The sequence below is a fragment of the Trichosurus vulpecula genome, chromosome 2 (assembly GCF_011100635.1).
Source record: "Trichosurus vulpecula isolate mTriVul1 chromosome 2, mTriVul1.pri, whole genome shotgun sequence".
NCBI classification, from domain to species: domain Eukaryota; kingdom Metazoa; phylum Chordata; class Mammalia; order Diprotodontia; family Phalangeridae; genus Trichosurus; species Trichosurus vulpecula.
This window is the reverse complement of record NC_050574.1, coordinates 226010151-226023376: the sequence shown is the minus strand read 5'-3', so window position 1 is coordinate 226023376 and position 13226 is coordinate 226010151. Positions and strand designations below refer to the sequence as shown.

The window sequence follows — 13226 nt, the reverse complement described above, 5'->3', positions numbered from 1 at the left end:
GCAACTCTGATGAGCACACCATCTTTATTCATGTCAATAATTTAAAGGACAGATTCTCAAGGCTCTCCAATAGAGACCTCCATCTAAGCTGATAAACACAAAGTGTTTTGTCTAGGAATGAAGTCTAGGATCTGATCAAGTTTATTCTTCTTAGATTTCTTTATTTTCTATAATCTCTGCTTCTGTTCATGCCACATCCTGAAATAAATTAAAATACAAGAGGGTAGACAAACTTTCCTCCATCAATACAAACTTTTGATTTTTACTTTAGTTCCATGGGACAAGGGTTGTATTCCATACGGTTGGGTCTTTTCCCCTCTCCTGTTCTTTTTGGAAAATGAATGTTTTTTATAGCTCTTTCATACTATGTAGCTACCAAGTCTAGAAAGCAAAACAATTTTCTATTTTAGCAAATTATTGATGGTTCCTTATATTCTTAAGTTTTTGCTTGCTTCTCATAATGGATAAAAAAATGAAAGGATTCTATATTCTTTAAAGTACAGCAACTAGTAGCTTCATTTATTAACATTTAAGAGTTTTAATAATGACATTTATATAGTCTTTCAAGATTTATGAAGTGAAGCAAGTAGTATAATGTAATAGAAAGAACACCTAATGGATTCTGAAGACCTGAGTTAAAATCCTGCCTCTGATGATTACTGCCTTTGAAACCTTGGACAAGTCACTTTATTTTCTTGGGTCTCGGTTCCCACAACTGTAAAACTGAGGGGGGGTGTACCAACTAGCTTCGTGATCCCTTCCAGTTCTAGATCTATAAACACACACACACACACACACACACACACACACAATATCTGAGTTGATTCTCATGGCTCTTTGAGGAAGGATTTACCTTCTTTGAGTCTCAGCTTCCTCAATTACAAAATGGGGATAATAATACCTTACAAGATTGTTTTGAGAGTCACATGAGCTAATACATATAAAGCATTCTATAAACCTTAAGGTACCATGGAAACATTGGATACTGTTGTTGTTGGTGTTGTTGTTATCTAGCTCACAAGGCTGTTATAAGGATAAAGTGGGATAATGCATTGTGAAGTATTTGAAACTACAATGTACTATATAGAGGTGAGCTATTACTATTATTATTTTTACTCTTTTATCATTTGGACTGGCTTCTTTGATCATGTTAACTAAAAAACTTCAGCTCCCATTTATTTCTCACTTTTTAAACTTTGTGTAAGGTGCACTATATCTTGAACAACCTCTTTTGTTCACTTTTCCAACGTTTCCTTTTCCTTTTCCAACCTCCACTTTTCCTATCATCCCTTAAACCTCAACTCAGAATTTGCCTTCTTCTGAAGAGCCTTCCCTTTAATCCAACTCTGAATTAATAATGAATTCAAGTTAAGTCTCATATATCTAGCTTGACCCTCTATTAACCCTCTTCCCCCAAGAAACCTCTATAAAATCTAAGTACATAGCTATACATTTCTACTTTAACAAATCCTCATATGGAAAATTCTAAACTTACAAAACAGATGCATTAGGGCATGATTATTCTCACTACAAAAGTATTCTTCCTTCACTTGATCACTTAAATAGCAGCACAGATTCTTTTCCCCTTTCTCTCCCTCATAATACTACATTAAGGTGAATATTTACATTATTAACTACTTGACAGACAGGCTAAGGATTAGAGAAATTTACAGTTAACTTGTTCAAAGACATTTAAAGATGAAGATCAGTCAGAAATTAAGATAAAAAAATTCCTGAAATTACGAAGGGGAGTTAGTGGGAAAACAGGATTTAATTTTTTAAAATTCTACTTATCTAAAAATTTTCAATACATTTATTACATAAACTGAGGTACACAAGAATATGGTTCTTAAAGAGGCAGAAGAAGTCTCCTTTATAATCAACCAGCTCTTAGAACCAACTCTCTAACCACTTTTCTCCTCTGATCTTTCAAACCCAGCTGGGTTTCAGTGGCACAAAACTGGTATCACTGTACTTTCATCCACTAAACCAACACAAAGCATTTGCTTCTAAATGGTCATTTCAGCTCCATAGCAAAGGGATTTCTAATTCAACCACAGTGTCATTCATTCATCTTAATGTGCCACAATTAATGCTGCAATTAGAAAAAAAACTGAGTTAAATTATGTGGCAACAGGATTTAGTGAAAAGTCATATGAACTCATGGAGATCTGGAATACAGTGCCAGCTATGACACTCATTAGCTGTTTGGCCTTGAGTGCTTAGCACAGTACCTGGCACATGGTAGGCACTGAATGAATTTAACCTTTCTGGGTCTCAGTTTCCATAACTGCAAAATGAGAAAACTGGACTAAATTATACCTAAGTTCTTTTCTGTGGTTATCTAAACATGGATGATAAGAACCGGATTGTAACTGTGCAGGGGGCCATTTCTATAAGGTGTGATCTCCCTTTCCCTCCAACAATGCAGATCACAACCCTGGCACAGCTTCTCATCCTGCTTTGACTTCTGTCTACACTCTCCTGGGAATCGTGTGCAGGGAGGCCATCCAGTGTTCTGGGGACCTACCTACCTATACATTTCTTGATGTAACATGGTTACCAAGGAAGTGAACCTGGTCTTATTACACAACTGTCTCTCTTGTTTGCCAATCACAACTGCCCCTTCTGTTTTATACCTCGCTTGGTTGGTATATAATCAGAAAGTCATTGATCAAAGTTATTCCCCTTGATCTCTCTAAGCTTCCTGACTACAGGATCATAGATTTAAAGCTGGAAGGGGCATGTATTCTAAGCCCCTCACTTCACAGATGAAGAAACCAAGAACCAGGGAAGTTAAGTGGCTTGTCTAATGTCTCATGGATAATAAGCAGCAGAGCTGGAACTGAAATCCAGCTCTGCTGACCTCAAATCCAGTGCTCTTCCCACCACATTATGCTACGATCCAGTGATTTTTCTTCATAAAGTTGCTAACTGTTCTTCATTCTTCCCTACCCACTGTTGTTTATTCTCGATATTTTTTATGAATTTATTTTTAGTTTTCAATATTCACTCATAAGATTTTGAGTTCAAAATTTTCTCCCCATCTCTCCCCTCACCCCCACCCCAAGACAGCGTGCATTCTGATTACCCCTTCCCCCAATATAGATTTCTATAGGAATAGATAGATTTCTATATCTCATTGCCTATATATCTTATTTCCCAGTTGCATGTAAAAACAATTTTTAACATTTGTTTTTAAAACTTTGAGTTCCAAATTCTCTCCCTTTCTCCCTCCCCACCTACCCTCATTGAGAGGGCAAAAAATTCGATACAGGTTATACATGTGTAGTCATGCAAAACACTTCCATAATAGTCATGTTATGAAAGACTAACTACATCTCCCTCCATCCTATCCCGCCCGCCATTTATTCTATTCTCTCTTTTCACCCTGTCCCTCCTCAAAAGTGTTTGCTTCTAATTACTCCCTCTTCTAATCTGCCCTCTCTTCTACCATCCCCACCTCTCTCATCCTCTTTCCCCCTACTTTCTTGTAGGGAAAGAGAGATTTCCATACCCAAATGAGTGTATATATTATTCCCTCCTTAAACCAAATCTGATGAGAGTAAGTTTCACTCATTCCCTCTCACCTCCTCCCTCTTCCCTTCCACTGCTTCTTTTATGTGAGATAATTTACCCCATTCTACTTCTCCCTTTCTCCTTCTCCCAGTATATTCCTTTCTCTCTTTGATTTTATTTTTTAGATATCATCCCTTCATATTTAACTCACCCTGTGCCTTCTGTCTATACATATGTATGTGTATATATATATGTGTGTATATATATATACATATATATGTGTGTGTGTGTGTGTGTGTGTGTGTATATATATATATATATGTATGTATGTATGTATTCCATCCAATTACCCTAATATTGAGAAAGGTCTCCTAAGTTACAAATATCATCTTTCCATGTAGGAATGTAAACAGTTCAACTTTAATAAGTCCCTTGTGATTTCTCTTTCCTGTTTACCTTTTCATGCTTCACTTGAGTCTGGTATTTGAAAGTCAAATTTTCTATTCAGCTCTGGTCTTTTCATCAAGAATGCTTGAAAGTCCTGTATTTCACTGAATGTCCATTTTTCCCCCGAAGGATTATAGTTAGGTAGGTGATTCTGGGTTTTAATCCTAGCTCCTATGACCTCCAGAATATTATATTCCAAACCCTTCGATCCCTTAACGTAGAAGCTGCTAAATCTTGTATTATCCTGATTGTGTTTCCACAATACCTGAATTTTTCTTTGTTTCTATCTGCTTGTGATATTTTCTCCGTGACCTGGGAACTCTGGAATTTGGCTACAATATTCCTAGGAGTTTTCCTTTTGGGATCTCTTTCAGGAGATAATTGGTGGACTCTTTTGATTTCTATTTTATCCTCTGGTTCTAGAATATTAGGGCAGTTTTCCTTGAAAATTTCTTGAAAGATGATGTTTAGGCTCTTTTTTTGATTATGGCTTTCAGGTAATTTGATAATTTTTAAATTCTCTCTTCTGGATCTGTTTTCCAGGTCACTTATTTTTCCAATGCTATATTTCACATTATCTTCTATTTTTTCATTATTTTGGTTTTATTTTATAATTTCTTGATTTCTCATAAAGTCATTAGCTTCCATTTCTAATTTCTAAGGAATTATTTTCTTCAGTGAGCTTTTGGACCTCCTTTTCCATTTGGCCAATTCTGCTTTTTATGGCATTCTTCTACTCATTGGCTTTTTGGACCTCTTCTGCCATTTGGGTTAGTCTATTTTTTAAGGTGTTATTTTCTTCAGTATTTTTGGGGTCTCCTTTAGCAAGTCATTGACTTATTTTTCATTATTTTCTTGCATCACTTTCATTTCTCTTTCCAATTTTTCCTCTACTTCTCTTACTTGATTTTCAAAATCCTTTTTGAGCTCTTCCATTGCCTGCATCCAATTCATATTTTTCTTCTAGGCTTTGGATATAGGAGCTTTGCTTTGTTGTCTTCTAATGTTTTGATTTTCTTTGTCACCAAAGTAAAATTGTACAGTCTTGTCTCCCACTTCCCCCGCTGTTTGCTCATTTTCCCAGGCAATCACTTGACTTTTTAACTCTTTTTTTAAGGTTGGACTCTGCTTCCAGTGTTGAGGGTGTACCATCCCAAGCTTCAGGGGTTTTGTGAAGCTGTTTTCAGAGACACTTGTAGAGACCTGTAAATTTTCAGTTCTTCCAAGGTGGTATGATCAAAGGGGAGATGTTTACTCCTCTCCTGGCCTGTGCTCACATCTGTGAGTGACCACAAGCACTCTTTTCTGCCTTGGAACTGTGAGGAGGATTCCCTCTCCACCACTGCCACAAGTGCCCCAGGCCTATGGCCCAGATCCAGGCAGGGTAAAGCAAGAGAATCCTGCCTCAGCACCAGCAAAGAGATTCCTGCAATCCCCCTCTGATCAGCTGCTCAATGCCCCCACCATCTGTGGGCTGAGAGCTCCAGAAGCAGCTGCTGCCATCACAGCCACCACCAGTGGCTGGGGCCTGACCAGGCTCCTCTCTCATCCAGACCCAACAGACCTTTCCTACTTACCTTCTAAGTTGTCTTTGGTGTTTGTGGGTTGAGAAATCTGGAAACTACCACAGCTGCCAGTGATTCAGTCCCCTGAGGCCTGCTCCAGGTTTGCAAGGGCCTCTTCTGTGCTGGTGCAGCCCACACTGGACTGCACTCTTCTCACAGCCTGGTGCCACAGACCTTTCCTGTTGACGTTCCAGGTTGTCTTGGGCTGGAGATTTGTTTCACTCTGTCATTTTGTGGGTTCTGCTGCTCTAGAATTTGTTTAGAGTCATTATTTACAGGTATTTGGAGGGGTTTGGGGGAGAGCTCAAGCAAGTTCCTGCTTTTATTCCACCATCTTGGCTCTGCCCTGCCCAGTGACTTTAAAGGAAGGACAAGAGGGCCCTTGTCAGAGGAGAGTTATTAGGAAGTCTTTAGCTCTATAGAATAAAATCAAATGCCAGCAAACAACAGGCAAAGTATCTGTCTGACTATAAATATATGGCAGTTGTAGATTATTTGAGGTTAGTTAGAAGGCCTGCCTGTTCCTTTCTGATACCTTCCTCAAGGATGCCCTTGATGAATGTGCAAACTATTCTTAAAAGCTTTGCAGAGGTGGAAAACAGGCATATGTGTTGGTAATTATTGATGTTTTCTCAACTAACTTTTTTTCAGTAGTAATACCACTCACGATTTTTTTCCACATATTTGGCATCATGCTCTCTTTTCAGGTATCTTGAAAATTAGTCTCTCAAAAGCCTCAAAGTTGTGTTGCCTCCAGCATGGATCTCCTCTGTGCCCACATCTTCTAGTTTTTAGCATCATTTCTACTTCTTTGTGCAGCACATGACTGTGATATTAGAACCCCGCCCCCAAAATGAATGAATAAATAAAGCATTTATTAAGGGCTTACAATGTGCAAAACACTGTGCTAACTGCTGAGGATATGAAGAGAAAATCAAGAGACAGACCCTGCCTTCAAGGAGCTCACATTCTAGTAGGAGAGATGATATACATGGAAGGTTCAGTTGCAAGTCTGATAGAAAGGTCCCATGGTCTTAGGGGGTAGCAGCAAAGTAGATGGTAATGCCTCTTCTTTAATAGCATATTAAATGTGTTATTGATGAAAAGAAGAGCTTGTTATAGTTTATCTTGACTCATCCCTGACCCCTTTCCCACTTCCTCCCCCACCCCAACCATTTTCCTTTGTTGTCCTTTTATTTTTATCCTTAAGTACTCTTGATGATCTAGTTAAATTTAGCTTCTGGCCAAACTTTCTGTAAATTTCTTTTTCCATCTACCACTTCTCACTATTTTCGAGACAATACTGTTCAAGACCTTCCACTGCTTTCTGTAAGGCTTTTACAAATGACTGTCTACACTAAACTGTTTTTGCCTTTGGTCACCACATCCCTCAATTTTAGCAAGTAGATCAAGTGTTTGATGACTAAGGCCATTTTTAGGCTCTTTTGGTTTCTTTTTGTAGAAACTGGTTTCTCTCTGTTAAATTCTTCAGAAAAGGTGATTGTATAGACTGCTTCCTGTAAAAGAATTTTATCAAGATGCTATACATTCTCAGGGGCAGCAAGGTGGGGCAATAGATAGAGCAACTCAGGTCAGGACGACCTGAGTTCAAATATGACCTCAGACACTCAATAGCTGTGTGACCCTGGGCAAGTCATTTAACCTTGATTTGCAAAAAAAAAAGAAAAAGTAACTATGCATTCTCTCTATTAATAATTTTATCCTTGAGAATAGGGAAAAAAAACCATGATTGAAAAGAATAGGAACTTCAAATATTGATATATTCAAATAATATAATTCAAAAGTTACGATGTCTTTAGATATCATATCTAGCATGATACTATCGAAGTACCTGGTAATATTCCCTGATTCTCATTTCCCAAGCAAGGAAATAAAAGGATGTCAAATGTGATAAAAATGTAGAGCCTTTAGTCACACAATCAATTTATACCACTTAAAAAGTCATGCTATCTCTGGTTGAAATTCTATCAGATTCTATTCTATGAGGCTAAAAAATTGAATATCACAAGGGTTTTTCATAAGAGATCTTTAAAAAGCAGTTTCTATAAGGCTTGAAGAGATAGCTTGGCAACACTGATAAAAGTAGGGATGTGCATGAGCAAATTCCTGAAACTTGACTACAAACTGAAAACCCAGTTTAACTCAATAGGGCAGTAGTAGAAGGTGGTGACATTGCAAATGTTACTGGCTTGCCAATGGTGAAGTTTGTGTGTCTAAAGGCAATGTCACTATGGCGACCAAGTTCAGCTGCCCATTAGTTGAGCGGTGAAGAACTCACTCCTCAAAACTGTTTTGTCCCAGAATGACACCTCACCCACACTCCACTGCCCTGTGATGAGTTTTTAAAGTATAGAAAGCACAAGATATCTCTATTTTTCTACTTGTTTAAAGAGATCCACTCAATATTTTATTTGATATTAATCTAAATGTTTTAACTTTTAGAATACAATGGGAAAATTTTGAAAAAAATACTGTACACAAGTGCCAAAAAATAGAAACACCCACACTTAACAGGGTGCTAACTAGCACCTCCTTTATATGCTGTAGTGATATTATCTCCTCCATCTTGAGAGTTTGGGGAGGTGGGGGCAAACATCATTGTGCCATCAACAAGGTGAGGTAATGTCTCCTAGGTCACCTTGCAAAAAGTGAAAAATGTAACTCTGGCATGTGAACTGTGAGTTTGGTGATCTTTGCACTTGACTACATCCTAAAATTTAATTTTAAAACTTCCAAAAGTACAATACAAATCTGTGACTTCTGACTGTTCCATAGCAAACAGATAATTTTCCCACAACCCTATCAAAGCAATCCCACAGTACACAGAGCTAGTACACAGAAGGGTAAAAATCATAAATGCATACAAAAACAGACTAAAAATAAATCACATAGGAAATGCAATTAACTTTAATTACATTGAATGCTAATACTCCCTTTGCAATCATAAAAACAAATGTTTAAAATATTTTCTAATGAAAGGAAAAGCCACTAGGAGAATATTATGAAGCTAAAAATAGTGTATTTGTTTAATGTTTGAATGTTATATCATTACTCTAAATCCAACATGACCTAGATTTTCAAATTAATTTGGTTCATTTTACTAGTTTCTATCCATCTGAATAAGAACAATAATAATTTCCAAAAATGTCCCAAAGACATCTGAAAATTACCAGCAACGATCACCCATTTCTCTTCTTGTTTGTTTAATAACCCACTGATACTTTGAGTAAGTGGCAATCATAAAATGTCAAACAAGTTCTACTATTCTATGTACCCTTAGATGTCCCTGTGCTTGGGTTTTTTTTTTTTAATTTTAGAAGAATCTTTTACCAATATCCTAGCAGAGTGGCAGCACAACTGTCAACATTTGCTGGCCCCGGGTACAAAAGGGATGTAGTAAAAGAAAATAATAAAATGAGGCCTGCACACATTTTTCTTTCAACTCCCTTGAGGATCCTTCGAAGGAGTCAAAGTCTTAGATTCCACTGAAGGAAAAGGAGGGAGCTCCATGCAGGGGGCAGGGTGGGATCATGTTTATCAGTCACAACAGTTCATCTGGGCCTGGATCCAGGTAGTCTGCCTGTCTTAAGTCTGATGAAATATAGGCGCCACCAGGTAACAGAAGCGGTCGGGGAGCTTGCCAGAAGCATGTAACTCAAAACTAAAAAATGAAATTAAAATACTACTTCAGCCAGGCAATTTCTTTCTTCAGGATTCAATAACTGCAAACTATGGCGTCTGAAGAACAGAAGACAATCCCTGGTATGTTTTCAGTTTCTTCCTCCCTCTACAGCCAGAAAGATTCAGGCCAGAAAAAGTGTATGTATACAAACATTAACAGCTTGTTTCTAAACCAGCATTTCCATAGCACACCACAGTGTTTCAGGAGACATGACTCACCTCCCCTCCCTTCCCAAGCTTCCTTTTTGCATGTGTGTAGCTTTAGTACTATAGAAAGGAACTGGATTGACAGCTCAAAAGGCTGAAGTCTTCATGTACCCTGAGGGCAGGTACTGCAGGGCAGTGATGGGAGCACAGAATGTCTGACCCTGCCCTGTCAATAAACCTCAGCCCTGACCTGTCAGTCCCCGGAGCCAACTACTCTCTGTCTATCCTCGTTTTTAATTGCTCTAAAAATGGCTCTTCATTTAAAAGTACCTTTGTGTAAACACCCCACAGGAACTGACAGTCATCAAAATTACCACACAGTTCCAGTTTTTAAGAAATACTAGGAAAAATCCTTTATTCAAGGTAAGGCTTTGCAAAACATTTTCCACTGCTGAGTGAAATAATCATCATCATTTTTAGCTTGCTCTCTCACTGACACTAATTTTGACTTTTAAGAATATTTATATTGGAACTTTAGATCTGTTTTTTAATTTGCATGCAAACACATTAGAAAGATAAATGATATTCACAAAAGCAAGCTCTCCTCCCTCAAGCCAGTCTGATCCATTCTGAAGTTTGAAAGGAGAGCTAAAGTCCCAAGCTTCTTAGGCAGGGGCTTTCACACAAGTTTTGAACAAGACAACAATCTTTCAGGCTAACAGCTCTAATCCAAACAATTTTTTTTTTTAATAAAGGAAAGGGAGATAGGAATGGAAGAAAGTTCTGAATTGATTTTTTTTTCAGGAAGGAAATTTTTAAAATGTCAATGCATTAAATCAGTCTCATGGAGATGTACAAAAATTAAATAAATCTATAATGCTTTGTCCAAAGATTCTTTGAAAGATACAACAGACATTTCACAAACTGTTTGGGGTTGGGTGTGTGTGTGTGTGTGTGTGTGTGTGTGTGTGTGTGTGTATTTCAATCTAGCCCCTGTCTAGGCAGTACTCAAGCAATAAAATTTTAAAGCCAACATTTTTTATTTATGGACCAGAATAAATCATTGCTGACCCCCTTGAGTGATATTTCCTCAAAGACAATGTCACTTCATCTTCTCACTAGTACCCCCAAAGGTAGACACTCAGCAAAGTCAGAGCTGAACAGCTTAAGCATATACTCCTTTTTTAGTTTCAAAACTACCCATTACCATTTAGATTTTGTGTCATATACTACTTGTGTGAGGGCAAAAATTGAGGACTGCCTATGCCATCTTAATTATTAAAACAACAGACTTTTCTGTAGTTGCACAAGCTAGTTGCTAGGGATAAAGTTTTGCGGACTTTTAAGAGCTTTTAATTTTTAAGTCTTGTAGATGTTCAAGAGCTGGAAGAGGTCTCGGAAGTCATCTAGTTTAACCTCTTCATTTCACAGAGCAGGAGTTGGAGGCCCCAGAGGTGGGGTGACTTCCCAATGTCACATGGCTAGGACTAGAATTTGGGTGTCTTGATTCTCTCTTAGCTTCATATTCTTTCCTTTTTTCATACAAAACATATTTCTATATTACGTAAATTGCAAAAAGAAGGCAAGAAAAGTAAAGAAGCTTCAATCTGCACTCTGAGTCCATCAGTTTTCGCTCTGGAGGTGGATAGAGTTTTTCACCATGAGTCCTTTGGAATTGTCTTGGATCACTATGTTGATCAGAGAAGCTAAGTCTTTCACAGGGGGTCATCATTACAATATTGTTGTTACTGTCTACAATGCTCTTCTGGTTCTACTCACTTCACTTTGCATCAGTTCATATAAGTCTTCCCAGGTTTTCTGAAACCACCTCCCTTGTCATTTCTTATAGAATAATACTATTACATCATAATCATATACCACAATTTGTTAAGCCATTCCCCAGCTAATGAGTATCACATCAATTTCCAGTTCTTTACCACCACAAAAAGAGCTGCTATAAGCATTTTTGTACATATAGGTCTTTTTTCCTTTTTCTTTAATCATTTTGAAATACAGACATAGTACTGGTATTGTTGGGTCAAAAGGTATGCACAGCTTTATAGCCTTTTGGGCATAGTTCCAAATTGTTATCCAGAATGGTTAGACGAGTTCACGAATCCCTCCAACAGTTTGCATTAGTGTCTCTACTTTTCCACATTCCCTCTAGCATTTATTTTCTTTCTGTCATATTAGCCAATCTGCTGGGTATGAAATGGTACCTCAGAGTTGTTCTAATTTACATTTCTCTAATTTCTCTAATAATAACTTGGAGCATTTTTTCATGCTTTGGTTTCTTCATTATTCTTTCCTTTAAAAAGGAAAAGTGATTTTACAAAAGCCTCTATGAAGGAGTTTGTACCAATTTGTCTCCTACTGTTTAAATAAAACATTGCAATCGAAATTGTGTTTACTGGATTTGTATAAAAACAAAAGTATAGCCCATATCAGATTACATACTGTCTTGGGGAGGGGAGGGAGGGGGGATATTTAGAACTCAAAATCTTATAAAAGTGAATGTTGAGAACTAAAACTAAATAAATAAATTAAAACAAAACAAAATTCCCTAATGAATTCTAAAGTTTTTCCTTTTTTTGAGATTTATAATTTTAACATTATTGATGCTTTTTTCTTTTTGACATGATTATCACTACCAATCCCCCATAACAAAACTCTCCACTGTAACAAATACTTATAATCAGGCAAAACAAATCAATGCATTGAGTCTGTCTGCAAATGTGTGCCTTACTCCATAACCATAAGCCACCACCTCTCTGATAAGAGGTGGGAGGTGCATTTACCCATCAGTCACAAAAAGGTCTTTAAAACAGCCCTAGCCAATATGACAGAGTGGAAAGAACATCGATAAGGGGCCAGGGGATCTAGATTCAAATCCTGGATCTGCTTCTTACTGAATGAAACCCTGGACAAGTCACTTTTAACTCTCTGGGTCTCAATTTCATCATCTGAAAAAAAAAAAGATGCCTGCTTTCTAGCTCTAAAGCTCATGATCCTCAAAGTCAGTAGTTTACAAGAATTTTCCCCATTTTTATAAATAAGGAAATTGAGGTTCAGAAAAATGCAGTAACCAGCCTAGGCCACACAGCTAAAAAGCAACCAAGCACTAGTCTTGCAGAACTGGCTGTAATGTAATTTTCCCAGTCCATTTGCTAAATCATAGAATTATTCTTATATCATAAAATTTTACAAGCTTGAAAGAGGAATAGGTGTAACTAATGCAATCCAAGCTGAAAGCAGAGATGCCCTATACAATGTTCAAACAAATGGTTTCTAGCTTTTGCCTGAACATGTACAGCTCTTTTGAAAAAAAATTTAATTTTAAAAATATTTTATTTGTTTTAATCAGCATAAATCTGCCTTCTTACCCTCCCCTACCCCTACCCCCACTAGAGACCATTAAAAAAAAACTCTAGTTCAATAGGTTTTCAGTAGTCATCCTTATTCCTCAAATCTGAAAAAAAGGATCTACTGAAAGCCATAGCAGTTTTTGCTATCTGTGATACGTTTGTCCCCTTACCCATCCTATCTGGTACCTAGTAATTTTATTTCTTTCTTCTACTATTTGATTTCAACTGGTTGAGTAACTCATCTGCATCTCCTTCATATAAGCAAATACACAGCAGGACAAAAAATATCAGTTGAATGACTGAACTAAATTCTACTTAGTTTAATATTTTCTACCTGTTCATTCTAACCACATCACTTTCAACTGTAATTCCTCCTTCCTCCTTCCTAACTCACAGGATATTCATTTCATCTTTCTAAAAAACTGCAAGTCATCAGGTACCTCTGAGGAAAAAAAAAAAGAAGGGATGTAAGGAGGGAGGA

General features: G+C 37.3%; 1 protein-coding gene across 3 annotated transcripts in view; it reads right to left on the bottom strand.

Moving 5' to 3' along the window:
* METAP1D (methionyl aminopeptidase type 1D, mitochondrial) overlaps window positions 1–13226 on the bottom strand; it is an 89953-nt gene that overhangs the window by 44089 nt on the left and 32638 nt on the right. The window lies entirely within an intron of this gene.